The sequence below is a fragment of the Mauremys reevesii genome, linkage group 8 (genome assembly GCF_016161935.1).
Source record: "Mauremys reevesii isolate NIE-2019 linkage group 8, ASM1616193v1, whole genome shotgun sequence".
Lineage (NCBI taxonomy): Eukaryota > Metazoa > Chordata > Testudines > Geoemydidae > Mauremys > Mauremys reevesii.
The window spans coordinates 41834330-41852922 of NC_052630.1; the positions used below are offsets into that span (position 1 = coordinate 41834330).

General features: G+C 46.5%; 1 protein-coding gene across 4 annotated transcripts in view; it reads right to left on the minus strand.

Moving 5' to 3' along the window:
- TMEM121 (transmembrane protein 121) overlaps positions 1 to 18593 on the minus strand; it is a 187650-nt gene that overhangs the window by 43804 nt on the left and 125253 nt on the right. For 2 of the 4 annotated variants that reach the window (XR_005583338.1, XM_039483252.1), the window contains exon 2: positions 14361 to 14437. The exons of 1 other annotated variant lie outside the window; for it this stretch is intronic. The gene's annotated coding sequence lies outside the window, so the exon portion shown is untranslated. Of the gene's footprint in view, positions 1 to 14360; positions 14438 to 18043; positions 18257 to 18593 lie in introns of those variants that run through there. One more of the 4 variants, XR_005583339.1, reaches the window with a different exon arrangement.

Here is an 18593-nt window from a genome sequence, read left to right on the forward strand (position 1 = left end):
AGGAAAGTACAAGGGGAGGTAACAAACATGTCATGATATAGGTAAGATGATACATAAGCTGATTATCCCAGCTTGTTTGTCTCAGTCTATAAATGTTGGGAAACCCTTTGGCTGGCCTAGGGGGCAGTGGAAAGTCCTGCCACTCACTGAGCTGGTCCATTGTCACGGCATACATGTCTTAGTATCCCCCTAGAGTCTGCTGTGTGCTATTACTGTGCTTTGTCAACAATAAACCTGGCGAGGCACCTTTGAGACTAACGGATCTGTGGTTATTGGGCAGTTCGACTGGAGCCTGCTGTACGGGCTATCTGGCCAGAGCCAGTGCAGCATGCAAAAAGAACACGCTCACAACCCAACATCTGACAACAAATGTCTTCAGCTTTCAGCAGAGAAGTGGGTAGCTCTGTGCCCAGTGCTGCTCCAATGAAATCCCCTGTGATTTCAATGGGGTCGGGATCAGGCCTGCCATGCTGCACACTCTGCAGGAGAGCCCTGCAGCAGGACCCCAGCCAATCACTTTGGGGCTTTTAAAACATTTTTTCTTTCTTGAAAAAGAGAAAATAGTCCAGGAAGGTAAAATACAAGCACACACATCACTGAAAATGTGCGAATGCACCATGATAGCTGCTAAATTAAACGGTCAGAAGTCAGGAAATGTGAACATTTAGGCTGAACATGAAACTATCTCTGCCTCTTAGTGCTCATGCATAGGGTTGTCTTTAATCACTTGATTAAAAGCTGTACAATTTCGTCTTCAAAGTCCACGGAAGTACCTTGGATTTACCCATGGCTCAGTGAGACCTGAGTTTGCTCCACCACTTTAGCACCCCACAGCTTTGTACAAATGCATTGGTATCTATGTACACCTTGGCAGACTCCCATCCAAGTACTCACCAAGCTGAACCCTGCTTAATATCTGACAGCTGGGCATATAATAGCCACAGAGGTGAATGTCTAGAGAGCTGCAGCTCAGTAAAGAATGCAACACGTAGGCTCAGGACTTGAGAGTCTTATCTCCCAAATGTTATTGCTTCCACTTAGAATCATAGAATCATAGAATCTCAGGGTTGGAAAGGTCCTCAGGAGGTCATCTAGTCCAACCCCCTGCTCAAAGCAGGACCAAACCCAACTAAATCATCCCAGACAGGGCTTTGTCAAGGCAGGCCTTAAAAACCTCTAAGGATAGAGATTCCACCACCTCTCTAGGTAACCCATTCCAGTGCTTCACCACCCTCCTAGTGAATTAGTTTTTTCTAATACCCAAACTAGACCTCCCCCACTGCAACTTGAGACCATTGCTCCTTGTTCTGTCATCTGCCATCACTGAGAACAGCCTAGTTCCATCCTCTTTGGAACCCCCCTTCAGGTAGTTGAAGGCTGCTATCAAATTCCCCCTCACTCTTCTCTTCTGCAGACTAAATAAGCCTAGTTCCCTCAGCCTCTCCTCATAAGTCACGTGCCCCAGCCCCCTAATCATTTTTGTTGCCCTCCACTGGACTCTCTCCAATTTGTCTACATCCTTTCTGTAGTGGGGGGGACCAAATACTCCAGATGTGGCCTCACCAGTGCCAATAGAGGGGAATAACCACAACAATCTGCTGGCAATGCTCCTACTAATGCAGCCCAATATGCCGTTAGCCTTCTTGGCAACAAGGGCACACTGCTGACTCATATCCAGCTTCTTGTGCACTGTAATCCCCAGGTCCTTTTCTGCAGAACTTCCACTTAGCCAGTCGGTCCCCAGCCTGTAGCAATGCATGGGATTCTTCCGTCCTAAGTGCAGGACTCTGCACTTGTCCTTGTTGAACGCCATCAGATTTCTTTTGGCCCAATCCTCCAATTTGTCTAGGTCACTCTGGACACTATCTCTACCCTCTGGCATATCTACCTCTCCCCCCAGCTGCCAACTAGACATTGAGCTGTTGATCACTACCCATTGAGCCCAATGATCTAGCCAGCTTCCTATCCACCGTATAGTCCATTCATCCAATCCATACTTCTTTAACTTGCTGGCAAGAACACTATGGGAGATGGTTTCAAAAGCTTTGGTAAAGTCAAGATATATCATGTCCACTGCTATCCATGGAGCCAGTTATCTCATAGGCAATCAGGTTGGTCAGGCATGACTTGCCCTTGGTGAATCCATGCTGACTGTTCCTGATCACCTTCCTCTCTTCCAAGTGCTTCAAAATTGATTCCTTGAGGACCTGCTCGATGACTAATACAGAACTGTCCAAATACTAGTAAGCTCCTTGGAACATGACCAGGAATTGAACTCAGATCGTCTCAGTTCCAGCCTGTGTCAAAATCATAAGTGTGTCCAATACATAGCACAGGGTCAAGGCTGGCTGGCATACTTCTTATACTTAGATTGTAAACTCTTCCGAGCAGGGACCCTCTCCATGTGTTGTGTTTGTATGAAACCTAGCACAATGGGTCCTGGTCCATGGCTGGGGCTCCTAGGCACTACCAGAACACAAAGAAATAATAATGCTAATCATTAATAGTTTGTGGTGTGTTAATAAAAAGTTCCCTTCAGCCACCCAACAGGAAACATTTCAGTCAACTAGTTTTTGCCAAAGTTGTAAGGGGGTGCAAATTGGGAATGCAAATGAAAGCAGCTACATTGGCAGAAAGATGGGCCAGAGTTATGAATGCAAATTATGACTCTTTGCATCTGACAGCTCCAGTGTTTCACATGCACCGAGAATGGCCAGGGAGGCAATGGGACTCAGTGGAATGAACGATCAAGGCCACAGTCACTGAATCTCCAGACTTGGCTGCGATGGGATCGAACCCCACAGGCTCACAGCTAGTGTTATTCTGACAGATGCTCAACATCTTTCCAGTGCAAATCTCCCTCTCCCTTTCTGCTGATCCCTTTCCTTGCTGAAGCTTCTGCCAGAACATAAATGAGGTCCCCTCTCACCCACCTTCTCTGATGCACTCTCCCTGAGTACACTGTGCCACTGCTAGAAACTATGGAAGATGAGGTGTCTGTAGGCCAGCGTGGAGAGCCCGTTCCATGTCAGAGCCCAGCCCCCGACACAGCTGTGCACAACACACACCTGCCAATGGACCAAGTTAGCATTCACCATGCCGCTCCTGGCAGGCGAGCTGGTTGTTCTGAGTGCATGTGTGCAGGGGCTGCTTGCTCATTTACATTCCATGGCTTTCCCTGATGAATCCCTCACCATGCTTTTTGTGGCACCTTTGCTCTTCCCTCTCTGTTGGTCTTCTCACAGTCACTCCTTGGTTCTCAGTTACTAGCCCCTTTGTCTGGGCTGTAGGCAGAGAGCAGCCAGAGCAAACACACAGGGAGCACTGATGATGTTACAGTTTAGCTTTGAATCAGTCAGCATGTTCTATGCTGACAGAGATGGCGACCTGCAGCCCAGAACTAAGCCTAGGGACAGAGAAGATTCCTGCCTGGGCCATCAACACTCTCTTGCCATTCATCTCTAAGGAGAAAGAATTTGTCCTTCTAGAAAGCTTCCCTCAAAGCACTTGGCAAATATGGATTAGCTGAGCCCTGCATCCCCCCTTTGAGGAAGGCCCAGTAAATGTCCCTCTTACAGCAGAACAAAGTTCCTCAGAGTCACACAGGAAGTGTGGCAGAACTAGGAAGAGAACTCAGGAAACAGAACACCCACACCAGAAGCAATGACATGGGGGGAGGGTAGGTGCTTTTTCTCTACACCTGGCATGGGCTGGCTACTAGGGCTTGGTTGCGCCTGGTCAGTTAAATGGATCTGAAGAGTTTAGGAGAGAGTTTTGTCCACAGAGACACAGACAGTCAAAATATTTGCAACACATAGTAAATTTGCTGAGAAATGCATTTTTGGGGCACTGAAACTATTCACGAATTTGGGGCAAATTCAGCAAACTGTTCCGGCCCTGATTTTTTGGGGGGAGGGGCAGATGTTGAAAGATTTTGTTTTGACACTTTCAAAATGAACTGTTTCAACATATGGTTCTGAATCAACATTTCATTTCAAAATGTCCCTTTGATTGACATTTTGTTTAGAAATGATTGATTCAAAATGATTCGTTCAGCCCAAAGAAATGTTTGCTTGTTTAGTCAATAAATTGAAAAAAAGTCCATTTTAATTTAAAATTAACCAAATTTGAGATTTTTCAGTTTGGTCACCAACCCGGGACTCAGTGCTTTGCTCAGCTCTGTTGGTAACAGCTCTGGCTGGAACATTTGACCATCTATCTGTTTTAACTGGTGCTCTGAAAGTGGGGTTACTCTGGTGCAAATGTAGCAGCTACTTTTGTTCATCCTTGTTGTTCAAGGTAATAATAGCATCTGTGTGCAGCACATGAAGGACAATAAACTAGGAGAGATTATCCTGAGCCTCCGAACAAGAACATAACCCACTCCCTAACTATTTTATTACATGTGATTTAATGTGTAATCATGTGCCAAAATCAAGAGAAGTTGCATAATTTTTCAAGAATCTGCCCAAATTCCAATCTGCCAAAACACAATCCAGCCAGGCCAAATGCACTGAGTGTCAAGCAGGTATAATTTGGCCTTAAATATGCTGATTAAATTTGCAATTGGCACTTTACAGTCACTGTGCTGTTATTCTGCTCACCTTAGATTTATACTCCCCAACAGATCATGCAGTTACCTGCATCTCAGTGTTGATAGTGTTGTACCACCTGCTAGTATTGTGTTCACACTGTATGCACTTGGAATGGCCTACTTAATGTAAGAGTAACTCTTGAAATTATTACCTAGTGTTTACACAGTGAGTGCTGTGGAATTGCTCTCTTACTGTGGAGTGTAAATCCCCAAATAACACTGACTGAACTCCCTCACTTTCCATCTGAACATTTCATGCTTTAAGCTGACAGCCTGCATCTGCTACTGAACAAGGTGAGCACTTGCAGTGCAGTGTGCCCATGCTATGCATGCTCGTCTGGGTGTGGGTTTGCCTCACTACTTCTGCACAAAACCATTGCAGTCACACCGCCCACTGGATAGCTAGTTCACAGGTCCCAGACAAACCCTCAAAGAAGTGGCTCATGGGATATTTGGAAAAGCCTTCTGGGAGCCCAAAGGGGACTGTGAGGGGAGGGGTCAAACTTCCATAATTCCCAGGGAAAACTTGTATTTCTGGATCCTTTTTCTCAAAATGGAGGCCAGGATGAAGAGTCAGATCTTGCTCGCTGCTCAGCAAGAAAAAGTGCTGCTCCAGCAGCATCTGAAAAGGACCTGGAATAAGGAGTACGTTTTTAACAGTGAGTGTAACATACTATTGGAACAATGTACCAAGGGTCGTGGTGGAGTTTCCATCACTGTGTGTCATACAGGAGGTCAGATTAGATGATCAATGGTCCCTGTTGGCCTTGGAATCTACAGGAGGAAAAAAACAGTGTCCCTCTGCATGTCCCAAAGCAGAGCCTGCCTGCTCTTCCATTCCTCTCCCTCTTGGGTGCATGACTAATTTGGCTATTTGTGATCTCAGATGCATGCCCCCTTGGCTGATCTGTATGGTCTGGTCACAACATGGCTTGCGAGGAAAGCTGGTGAGACATTTTCGCTGGAATAGTTTTGTATCAGAAAATTCAATTTTGCCAAAATCAAAGCGTTTTGTGGAAACGTTGATTTCAATGACTTGTTTTGATGAAAAAGTGTTGAAATGAATTGTTTTAGTAATGCTGAAATGTTTTGGTTCAGTAAGGTAAAAATGTTTCTTTTGTGCATCATTTCATTTCATTGCCCAAGTAATTACTCAGGGTTCAGGACAGCTTGTGCACCCTGCACTGAAGTGACAGTGCTCCAGTAACCAAGCTCGGTAGATTAAAACTAGCTTGCCTATGTGTGCACAAGCTGCAGTCAGACCCTGTGAATGCCGGGTAAATATACCCTCTGGTTAAATTGTTATATATTATATTATAATAATTGTATATTATATTATATTATATTATATATTATAATAATATATTAAATTATATGCATTATAGTTCATATGTTATATAGTATAATGCTTCGACATGATCAAAACAAAGTATTTTGATGTTTCTGGATCAAAATTTTTCAGAATTTCCATTCCATGAACATTTTTGAAGTTCTGATTTGGAACTGACTTTTTGTTCTGATTTGGAATGAAATGTTGGCCTTTCCTGTGGGATGAAAATTCCATTTTCTGACTAGCTCTATCTGCTAACATGAGGAATAAGAAACTTCAGGGTTAATAATAACTACAGTGATGGCTCATCCATCCCTGGGACTAACAAAGACAGAGAAAAAAAGTGAGATATTTTCTGATCACATTTGAATTCTTGGGCTTTCCTGCAAAGGGCATTGGCCATTATCTTTGAAAACTCATGGAGACTAGGGGAGGTCCTGGATGACTGAAAAAGGGCTAGTGTAGTGTCCATCTTTAAAAAAAGGAAGGAGGAGGATCTGAGGAACTACAGGCCAGTCAGTCTCACCTCAGTCCTTGGAAAAATTATGGAGCAGGTCGTCAAGGAATCAATTTTGAAGCACTTGGAGGAGAGGAAAGTGATCAGGAACAGTCAGCATGGATTCACCAAGGGCAAGTCATGCCTAACCAACCTAATTGCCTTCTATGATGAGATAACTAGGTCTGTGTATGAGGGGAAAGCAGTGGACGTGTTATTCCTTGACTTTAGTAAAGCTTTTGATACGGTCTCCCACAGTATTCTTGCCAGCAAGTTAAAGAAGTATGGGCTGGGTTAATGGACTATAAGGTAGATAGAAAGCTGGCTAGATCATCGGGCTTACTGGGTAGTGATCAATGGCTCCATATCTAGTTGGGGGCTGGTACCAAGCAGAATGACCCAAGGGTCAGTCCTGGGGCTGGTTTTGTTCAATATCTTCATTAATGATCTATAGAATGGTGTGGATTGCACCCTCATCAACTTTGCTGATGACACTAAACTGGGAGGAGTGGTAGATATGGTGGAGGGTAGGGATAGGATACAGAGGGACCTAGACAAATTAGAGGGTTGGGCCAAAAGAAATCTGATGAGGTTCAACAAGGACAAGTGCAGAGTCCTGTACTTAGGATGGAAGAATCCCGTGCACTGCTACAGACTAGGGACCGAGTGGCTAGGCAGCAGTTCTTGAGAAAAAGACCTAGGGGTTATAGTGGATGAGAAGCTGGATATAAGTCAACAGTGTGCCCTTGTTGCCAAGAAGGCTAACGACACTTTGGGCTGTATAAGTAGGCGCATTGCCAGTAGATCAAGGGACGTGATCATTCCCCTCTATTCGACATTGGTGAAGCCTCATCTGGAGTACTGCATCCAGTTTTGGGCTCCACACTATAAGAAGGATGTGGAGAAATTGGAAAGAGTCCAGTAGAGGGCAACAAAAATGATTAGGGGGCTGGAACACATGACTAATGAGGAGAGGTTGAGGGAACTGGGCTTATTTAGTCTGCAGAAGAGAAGAATGAGGGGGGATTTGATAGCTGCTTTCAACTACCTGAAAGGGGGTTCCAAAGAGGATGGATCTAGACTGTTCTCAGTGGTACCTGATGACAGAACAAGGAGTAATGGTCTCAAGTTGCAGTGGAGGAGGTTTAGGTTGGATATTAGGAAAAACTTTTTCACTAGGAGGGTGGTGAAGCACTGGAATGGGTTACCTAGGGAGGTGGTGGAATCTCCTTCCTTAGAGGTTTTTAAGGTCTGGCTTGGGAAAGCCCTGAGTGGGATGATTTATTTGGGGATTGGTCCTGCTTTGAGCAGGGGGTTGGACTAGATGACCTCCTGAGGTCCTTTCCAACCCTGATGTTCTATGTTTCTATGATAAAGGTGATGAGGGCATCAAGGTAGCCTTCATTTACACATGTAGTAAGACCAGGGGAGAGAAGAGGAATACTGTAGGAATTGGAGCCATGGGGTGGCATTCAGTTCAAAGGGACCGAGATATTTGCTTATCACAGGCACACAGAATCTTTGACTACATCTGTGTGCAGAGGGGTCCCAGCCAGGGAATGAGCAGGTCTGTCTGAGAGTACTACTCACGCTGCCTTCCCTCTTCCTGTGCTCTCCCCGTCCCCTCCAGTGCAGCTCTGCTCCCTCCACTCCTCTGAAGCCACCATCAGCAAGTTCACTAATGAGTTCCCCAGCTGCATCTGTTTCCCTTTCTTGCCTTGGCTGTCTGTCTCCTCTTGGTTTCTGGGACTGCATTGTCTACACTACAGGTGCTGCAGCTGCACCTCCCTGAGAGGCGGTACCTAGGGTGATAGAATTCTTCCCTTGATCTTGCTGCATCTACACTGCACAAGGCGTGAAATATTTCACAGCCCTGAGCAATGGCGGCTGGGTCAATCTAATATTTAACTGTAGACCAGGCTTTAGTCTCATTGCAAAGTGATGCTTGCTTACCTACGTCAGCTAGGAGTGTGAACCAAATCCCCATCTACCCATTGCCTCTCCCACTGTGCGCAGTCTGACTTCTCTGCCAACCCCTTGGGAGCTCCCTTTGCCAGCTCAAACTCTCATGCTACAGGGAGTGTATGTTCCTAAAGTGCATTTACAGAACAGAGCCAGAACATGGTCCAGGCAGAACATTTACACCTAGTGTGAGACGTCACATTCAACTTGACATTACAGCAAGTGCTAACAACACCTCCAGGGCAGAGAAGAGAACAAGCTGATGGTTCAGATCCCAGGAGTCCCTGTTCATCCCCATATGGATAAAGACAATGATGAGAGAGCAACCTTTGTAGCAACTGAGCCAGGGGAGGGAAATGTACAAAGGGAACAGTGGTTAGGAGGGGCAGCAGAGGCTGCATGAGCATCAGCACAGGGTACATCTACACTGTGATAAAAGATGCACGGCAGAGCCCTGGCCAGCTGACTCGGGGTAGTTGGCTATCACATTGCAGCAGGGAGCTTCTGCAGCAGAAGCAGTTGAAGTGAAGGTCCTATTGTCCTGCAGGGCCCTGCAGGGAGAAGCAGGGATGTAGCATATACCTGAGCTCATCAAAATTACCATGGGCAGGGCCAAACAGGGACATTTGGGACAGAGATGCGCTGCCTCATGGAAATCTCAAAAGGAATTGCACAGTGGAGACAGTCACTCCACTAGCACCCCAGCAGATGGGGATGAGGGGGCACGTTTGTACCTGCTAAAGGCTACTCAGAGTGTGACCCTCCTGGGTATTGGGAGTAGGGCTGGGCAATGTGTTTTTGACAAAACTTTTCTGCATCAGAAACAGCCATTCTGTCAAATGTTTTGTGGAAATGCTCTGGGCTCAATTAACATGGCCTCAGGAACAGGCCAGGCAGCGATTCTGGGGGGCTCTCCCTGGCTATGTGCTATTCCAGAGTAATTGTCTGACTCTCTTGTGTTTTCAAAAATTTCAAAAATTTCAAAAGGTTTCCTTTCTGTTCCACAGCAGAACAAAAGTAAATTGCAAAACCATGATTTTTTGGCCAGACAGAATTACTGTTTTCCAGGCCGGCCTGGCAGTGCACACTGCCACATGACCATGTGCTGTACAGACAAATTAAACAACACACAGCACCTCTCCCATAGGGTAGAAGGGTCAAGTAGAGACCTGACGAGACAGGCTGACACAACACAGGACAGGAGTGCCCCAACGGTCGGTGCTGGGGCCGGTTTTATTCAATATCTTCATTAACGATCTGGAGGATGGTGTGGACTGCACCCTTAGAAAGTTTGCAGATGACACTAAACTGGGAGGAGTGGTTGATACGCTGGAGGGTAGGGATAGGATACAGAGGGACCTAGACAAATTAGAGGATTGGGCCAAAAGAAATATGATGAGGTTCAACAATGACAAGTGCAGAGTCCTGCACTTAGGACAGAAGAATCCCATGCACTGTTACAGACTAGGGACCGAATGGCTGGGCAGCAGTTCTACAGAAAAGGACCTAGGGGTTACAGTGGACGAAAAGCTGAATATGAGTCAACAGTGTGCCCTTGTTGCCAAGAAGGCTAATGGCATTTTGGGTTGTATAAGTAGGGGCATTTCCAGCAGACCAAGGGACGTGATCATTCCCCTCTACTCAGCACTGGTGAGGCCTCATTTGGAGTACTGTGTCCAGTTTTGGGCCCCACACTACAAGAAGGATGTGGATAAATTGGAGAGAGTCCAGCGGAGGGCAACAAAAATGATTAGGGGCCTGGAACACATGACTTATGAGGAGAGGCTGAGGGAACTGGGATTGTTTAGTCTGCAGAAGAGAAGAATGAGGGGGGATTTGATAGCTGCTTTCAACTACCTGAAAGGGGGTTCCAAAGAGGATGGATCTAGACTGTTCTCAGTGGTAGAAGATGACAGAACAAGGAGTAATGGTCTCAAGTTGCAGAGGGGGAGGTTTAGGTTAGATATTAGGAAAAACTTTTTCACTAGTAGGGTGGTGAAGAACTGGAATGGGTTACCTAGGGAGGTAATGGAATCTCCTTCCTTAGAGGTTTTTAAGGTCAGGCTTGACAAAGCCCTGGCTGGGATGATTTAGTTGGGTTTGGTCCTGCTTTGAGCAGGGGGTTGGACTAGAGGACCTCCTGAGGTCCCTTCCAACCCTGAGATTCTATGATTCTATGAACACGGAGGTGGCTGGCTTCCATTCCTGGCTCTGCTGCTGACCTCGCATGTGACTTTTGGCCAGTCACAACCCTCCTGCCCCTTGTCTGGTTAGGCCGTCAGCTCTTTGGTGTAGGGGCAGGCTCACAGTCTGGGCTGGCGCCTCTAGGTGGCACAAATTAATACAAGGAGGCAGGTGGAAGGAGTGACGAGGGCTCCAGCTCTAGAACGAGCCTGGTGGCAGAGCAAGCTGGGGCTGGACGACAGGGGACGGGTCAGACAATGATTACCTGTTCTGTTCATTCCCTCTGGGGCACCTGGCATTGGCTGCTGTCAGCAGACAGGATACTGTGCTAGATGGATCTTTGGTCTGACCCAGTGCAGCCATTCTTATATGGAATGTAGCTGTGTTTGTGGTGTCATATAAATGCACAATGGGTGGGTGAGTGTGAGCACAATAATCAGGAGACAAGCGCCCCCTTTTCTTGCTCTACCCCATTGCCTTTCCCTGGTGCTCACTCTGTGACAGCACTAGTGTCTGGGGTTTGCAGCCGGGGCAGGATCTTTTCACCCCACTGTGCCATAGAAGGGTCAGTAGAAACTCATTCTTATTCCGCAGCATTGGAGGGAGCGGAACTGGTGATACAGCAGCATTAGTGCCCTTCCCTTTGCACAGCACCTTTGAAGACCTGGGCCTGTTTGTTTTACTCTGTCACAATTGCCAGGGCACAAGCTTTTTGGCACATGCTGTGAATCTAAACGGGGTGCTGCCTCCAGCTCTGTTTGATGGACAACAGTTCTGCAGGAGCATTCTTCCTGCCAGCCCCATAAAAGCTAACACCTGAGTTGTGCTGCAGTGGTAATTACTTCCTCTGCAGTGGCAGACAGCAGCATCTCTCTCTCTCTGTTGTTATAGCTGGGTGATGGGCAGCTGCAGGCGCTGGGAGGGGAAGGGTGGCCTGACCACTTAACAAGGACTTTTGCCAACTTTGATTCTTTGTAGTCAAACACAATGGTTGAAATGGCAGCACAGGTGCTTTCTGAAGACATGATGCAGGGCTGAGGGATCATCTCCTGGGACTGGGTGTTGAGAGACGCAACTGGAGCAACTTCCCTGATTCTCCCTGCTCAAGAGAAGCAGCTGGAGCTACATATTTATAAAATCTCCTAAACACTGGCCACTAGGGCTTCCTGATAGCAGGGAGGAGGTTCTAGGAGGTCCTGTACAGAAGTTAAGGCAAAGAGTTGGAGTCAGGATACCTAGGTTCTATTCCTGGCTGGGCTGCTAATCTTCTGACAGCAGGCAAGTCCCTGCCCCTTTTTATGCCTCAGTTTCCCCATATATAAAATGGGGGGTAGTGATTCTGACCCTACATGGCAAAAGGCTTGGAGATGTCCTGTATAACAGCTGGGTAGTATTATAATGTGGTGAGGCCTTGATCCTGATTGGGGCCAATAACCACTATCACAATGCTAATAATAGTGCACTCCCAGCATACTTTTGTACTAGCTCTATCTGTGTTTGGAAAACATTTTATACTCCGCCTGAGTTACTCAGAAATATTTGTCATTTGGACAATACGAATAAAGCTCATTTACAGGCAACTAGACTGAGGAAAATATAGCCTGCTTCAAGCTTCCAGAAATATTCTTCTGCCCAAGATCACACAATTGGTTTCATTTTGGGCAGAAGCAGAGGCAATGCGTGCAGGAGGAGGGAGGGGAGAAGGAACATGCTGGGTCACATCCCCACTCCCCCCGATTTACTGTTTGGCTTGTACTGAGCATGCTCACACTGTGGAAGCCAGATGCCGTCACTCTGCCCCTCCCCCCAATATCAGCAGGCACAGGTCGTCTCGGGGTAGGGGGAATGGGCTTGGTTTAACTTGGTCTTATAACAGACAGCTAGATTCAGCCTTAAGTCTAGAGAGAGGCCCCAGGATCCATAGCTGTGCTGTAGGGAACAGACCTGTGTTGGCTGGATAGAGGGAGGGGGTAGACTAGATGTGCCAGACAAGGTCTCCTCCACCTCTGTCGGCTGTCAGTCAGATTCTAATCTGTGTTTGATTCCAGTGACACATGTATATTGGTGGCATCCTGGTGAGCAAAGCTGCCTTCTAAGGCCTGGTCCACACTAGAAAATTCAGCTACATTGGCCAAAGAATTCTTCTATCAACCCGGCACCCGCCTCTTGGGGAGGTGGATTTCTTGCACCAATGGGAGAACCCTCTGGCTGGTGCAGGGAGTGTCTCCACTGCAGCACTCCAGCAGTGTTTAAGTGCAGATAAGCCCTATGCCATTCACCTGTGTGTGATTGCCAGCATGATAGAGGGCTTAATGAGGAAATATTGCCGGCTGGCTAGGTGGTAACCTGCCTCACGAGGGGTGGGAGGGTAAATACATTGAAGACTGAAAGTGCTCAGATACTATGACAATGGGGCCATATAGTGCCTTGGATAGGTTGGTGTAAGTCCCTGATTCACTTCACTGGCCTTACACAAAACCCACAGGCCGGAACTCAGAGGAGAAATAGGCCCTTGGCAAACCCCAGGAGAGGCACCAGAGATGTTTAATCTAATGCAGGCCCTGCCCAACCACCAGAACCAAGGGGCCCATATGCTGCAGCACAGAGGGCTGCGTTTTTACTCACTGGAAGGCTGAGAGCTGCAGCTAATTTGCATAAATTATTAAATAAAAAATAAACATGTACATTCCTAGCTGTGGTTTGTGTAGCTCAATCAAAACTGAATGATGGTTAGCTTCACTAGCAAGAGATACCTGCAGTTGGGACTATCCATCTAACCCCAACTCCAAGCCAGCCCAAATGGAGCAGTTCAGATCAGGATCCAAATTCAGGGGCATGAAGCTGTACTAGCATTATCACTTAATTCATGGCAGGTCATGGTCAGGAAAGGAAAGCATCTTACTGGACACAATGGATATTCTCCCTTGGCAGCTGTATATCCCTGCAAATGGAGCACTGAAAAACTACCAGCTCTTGGAGAGGCTCATCCTGATGCTCAAAAGAGTTAGCAGGAAATCATGGATGCTCCCAGCAACTCCAGCATCTGCACTTGGAAACTAACAGTTTTGTGTTGGCAACTTATGTTTAATTCCCCAGTCTCATGGAGGAGGCACAATGGGATCCAGTGGCTGGAAGAGGAAGCTGGACAAATTCAGACTGGAAATAAGAGTGAGGGTAATTTTAATTTAAGTTGATTTAAGTTTTAATATAAGTAATGTAAGTGAGGATAATTAGCCATTGGAACACACTTACCAGGTGGTGGAGTCTCCATCACCAGCAATGTTTAAATCAAGATGGGATGTTTTTCTAACAGACCTGCTCTAGTTCACACAGGAAGTACTTTGGAAAAGGCCTGCATTATACAGGAGCTCAGACTAGCTCAGGGATCAGCAACCTTTGGCACGTGGCCCGTCAGGGAAATCCACTGGTGGGCCGAGACGGTTTGTTTACCTGCAGCATTCGCAGGTTCGGCCAATTGCAGCTCCCACTGGCCGCGGTTCGCTGTTCCAGGCCAATGAGGGCTGCGGAAAGCGTCACTGGCCAAAGGATGTGCTGGCTGCTGCTTTCCACAGCCCCGCACGTAAACAAACTGTCCCAGTCTGCCAGCAGATGTTCCTGACGGGCCCCATGGTAAAGGTTGCGGATCCCTGGCCTTATCAGCTAGGAGTCTATGAAATTTGACCACAAATATCACTTTTTTGTGGGCGTCCGTGGCAGTTTTACGTGGAGAAGCCGGGTTAAAAGTTGTCTGGAAAGCAGCACCAGGTTGGAGGGGAAACTGTAAAATGCTTTACCTGTTATGGAGAGGGTGAAAATTTGATTCCTTCTCATCTCAGCCATTCAGTAGGCAGGAGGCTTACGAGCCTTGAAGCTGGTTAAAATGGCATGAAAAAATGTCAAGATAAATGGCAATTTACCGCATTGTGAGGAGCTGCTTAGGGGGTCACCATAGGGACGGCATTAGGACTTTTCTTATTTAAAATCTTTGTTAGCAATTAAGAAGGATGATGTGAACAATGAGGACATTAACGACATTTGCAGATGATTCTAACTTAGGAAGAATTGCAAATGTCAGAGAGGACCGAGAAATGGTACACTGGGATCTAGTGCCGGGGTTAGAAGAATGCTAAGCCCAAACATGGAAAATGTCAGTTCCAAATGAATTATTTTGAGCAGGTTGTGAGTAGATGTAAAAGAAGGATTAGAATTGATGTCAGAACTTTACCTGACTGATACTGACACCATATTTTTCCATCAGTGAGGTTATTAACCATTGGAACCACTTACCAACTTACTAACAAATATGCCCGAGCTTGACCAGAAGTTATGGGCTCAAAGCAGGATCACTGTGTGAAATTCTCTGGCCTGTGTTATGCAGGAGGTCAGACTGGATGATCATACTGGTCCCTTCTGGCCTTAGAACCTATGAGTCCGTGTCTTTCATTCCTCTTGCAGAAGACCACTGAGGGATAGCCTCAGATCTGGGACCTTCTACTTTTGTGTCTTGTTACTTTTTCCACTACTAACTGCTTATGCTTGGTATTTTAGACAAAGATAAGAGCTCCTGAAGAACCAGAAGGGGCAAGGGGTAACCACTGAACAGATAAAATAAATTAATCTCAGTTAAGGCTGTGTGTATTCTTGGGGATGAAAGTTTGGCTCAGTTTTTAATCCAAATTGGTTCAACCATCATTAGTGAAAGATTCCATATAGCTCCTTGCTGGTTCATTCTAATGACTAGGAGAACCTTTGTGCATTACCAGATGTTGTGACTTAGGCCTGGTCTACACTACAAAGTTAGGTCAACAAAACTATATCACACAGGGCTGTGAAAAATTTCACACCCTGTGTAACATCGTTAAGCCGGCCTAAATGCCCGAGTGGACACTGTTAGATTGATGGTAAAATTATTCCATCAACCTAGCTACCTCTTTTCAGAGAGATGGATTGAGTACAGCAATGGAAGAACACCCTTTGGTCTACATTACAGTGCTACAGCTGCAACTGCACCACTGCAGCTGTGCTGCTGTAGCATTTCTTGTGTAGACATAGACTTAGCATGAAAGGGAATAAGCATGATTTACAAAAGCAAGGATGCTTCATCCCTCAGCATGCTTAGTTCATTTATTTTGGCAAGTGTAATTGAGTTCTAATTATTGGTGGTAATATTTCATTGCCTACCAGTAAATGTGCTGCAGTATATTTTATAAAAGTCATCTATTCTTAGTGTTACGAGATCACTCAGCAGCTCTGCCTCTGTTAGATGGATATTAAACCTGTTGCTATTAAATCTTGGTTGGGTCCTGGGTTGGATTTGATGAGGAGTCTCAGATTTGCAGAGTGGAGGCAATGTATTCTGCTGTATTTATTTGCATTAGTAGCTTGGGAAGAAGCACGCAGGCCAGTGCAGCACCTGCACCTCACAGACCCTTAGAGGTAAGAAATTTTCTGAAAGCTGTGGCTGTTAAGACAGCTGGGGCTGGGGCGATGCTGGGTTTCAGTTACCAAAGAAAGCAGGAAGCAGTGAACCAGGTATCCAAATGGAAACAGAGGTTCTTGCTGGTGCCTTTCTCAGGGTCTTCGCCATTCTTTGATAGGGAGTATTGTGGGCTTTGGCTGCTGCAGCATTGGCTGAATGACCTGGGGAGCAGTAACTATTCCCTTTACACATTACTCCATCTTCACCTAGGACAAGAAAAATCCTCCCGGCCCATAGGTTAATGAGGAGTCACTTCTTGTCCTCTATTTTCCAGCTTTCTTTCTTACCAGCCATCTAATAAATCTAGAAGCAGCAAAGAATCCTGTGGCACCTTATAGACTAACAGACGTTTTGCAGCATGAGCTTTCGTGGGTGAATACCCACTTCTTCGGATGCAAGCAGTGGAAATTTCCAGGGGCAGGTGTGTAGCAGCAAAGAAGAAGCAAGCTAGAGATATCTCTAGCTTGCTTCTTGCTTGCTTATATATACACACCTGCCCCTGGAAATTTCCACTGCTTGCATCCGAAGAAGTGGGTATTCACCCACGAAAGCTCATGCTGCAAAACGTCTGTTAGTCTATAAGGTGCCACAGGATTCTTTGCTGCTTCTACAGAACCAGACTAACACGGCTACCCCTCTGATACCTAATAAATCTAGTAAAATTTGTCTTGCTGGTGTCTAATTCAATTCAGCTTCCTGACAGCAGAGTTCCTATATCACTCACAGGTCTAACCAGCTGCATCAGTGGCATATGAGCCAAGCCAGCAGGCTGCTGCATGCTGCTCTAGGAAAGCAATTACTTGGGAGGGGAACTTGCTTACCTGATCGACTATAGGTTTAGGGGCTTCTCTGCCATTAGGTCTAATTAAATTACCAGGAGCTTTGAGCTCCAGGATCACAAACAGCTGACTGCTTCTAGCCTTATGCTTGGACAGTAAACAAGTTGCCACATAATTTGTGTGGAGATGAACATCACATACCACACTCTGTCTCAGTACTTACAGTGTCTGAGCACCTCACAATCGTCAATGTATTTCCTCACAACCCCCTTGTCAAGTAGGGCAGGGCTGTTATCTATGGTACTGAGGCACAAAGAGATTAAGTGACCTTCTCAAGTTCACACAGGAAGTTTGTGATAGAGAAGGGAACTGAGCCCCACCCTTGTAAATCCTAGCCTAGTGACCTAACCACTATCCCATCCTTCTTTGCTAACACTAGTTAGCAGCTCCCCAACATCCAAACAAACTCCTCCATTGGGGAACAAACAGTTGCAGCTGCCATTCCACTGCACAAGATCAACTCTGTTCCAAAGCACGGGGGACCTGGGCAGGCATCAGCTGTGCTCTCTAATGTAAGAACCAGAGCGGGAATTGTGCTGATCAGATCTTCAGAAGCTTTGCTCTCTGCCAATCTCCTGGATGCAGCTTCTGCTGCTGTGAGGTAGGGAGATGGACAGCACAGGATGCATGGCTCTGAATGAAAGATTTCCCTCTCTGCTACATGGCTCCCAAAAGCACATCTAAAGGAGGCTCTCAGTTTCATTAGCTTCAAAGGCAAAAATACCCACAGCTGGCATACAGCATTAACAAGCCTCAGCGCTCAAAGAATTGGCGTGATTTGTACATCTCCAGCAATGTCCGTCCAAGGGTCTCAAAGTGTTTCACAAACAAGTCAATAATGATGCTTCATAAGAACCTGGCACAGTGGAGAAGGGACATAGAGTCATTTCCGGCTTCCCTGAAATTCACTGGCTTCTTGGGGACAGCATGGGAGCTCTTCCACAAGGTACAGCAACACTGCACGAGAGTGAAGAGGAATACCATGCCTCATGAAAATTGCAGGGGTGATTTAAGGTTAGCTGAACATAATTAACTGAGCTGTACACTGGGATGAATATTCCTGCTCTTAGGGGAAAAATGTGCCAGGTGATTTAGATGACCAGAAATGGCAAGGGTGTGGATTTTATGCCTCGTGCAAAGCCATCACTACATCATCCTTAACATCTTGTCTGGGAACATGTTCAGTGCTAGATCAAAAGAAAGGATGTGTCACGGACCAGGATGCAGGCAGTCAGAGCAGTAGTGGTCATGCTTAACTCTCAGAGCAGGAGTCAGGAACCAGAGCCAAGGGTTAGAGCCAGAAACTGTCAGGAATCAAACCAAGGGTCAGAGCCGGAGTCAGTTGCCAGCAGTGGAGCATAGAAGCAGGGATCTGGAACAAAGCGGGAGGGCAGGAATCAGGAACAAGACAGGTATCAGGAGTCAGGCAAGAAGGCAAGATCCAAGATTCCAGCCAGGAATTCACCTAATTGCTCAGACAACTTCCTGTGCCTTCTTCTGCCTTAAATAGTGAGTCTGAGCCAGTTGGAGAGACCAGATATCTTCTCCCATCAGAAGCTTCATGGGCGGTACCTCTGGTGAGCTGAGGTCCACCCACTGACACTCCCTACTGGCATCAGCAAGCTACCAGATGGTGGCTGTGGTCCAAGGACTGCCTGGGACCCAAGACCCCGCAGAGGATGCCATTAACAGTATCTCCAGCTAGTTAG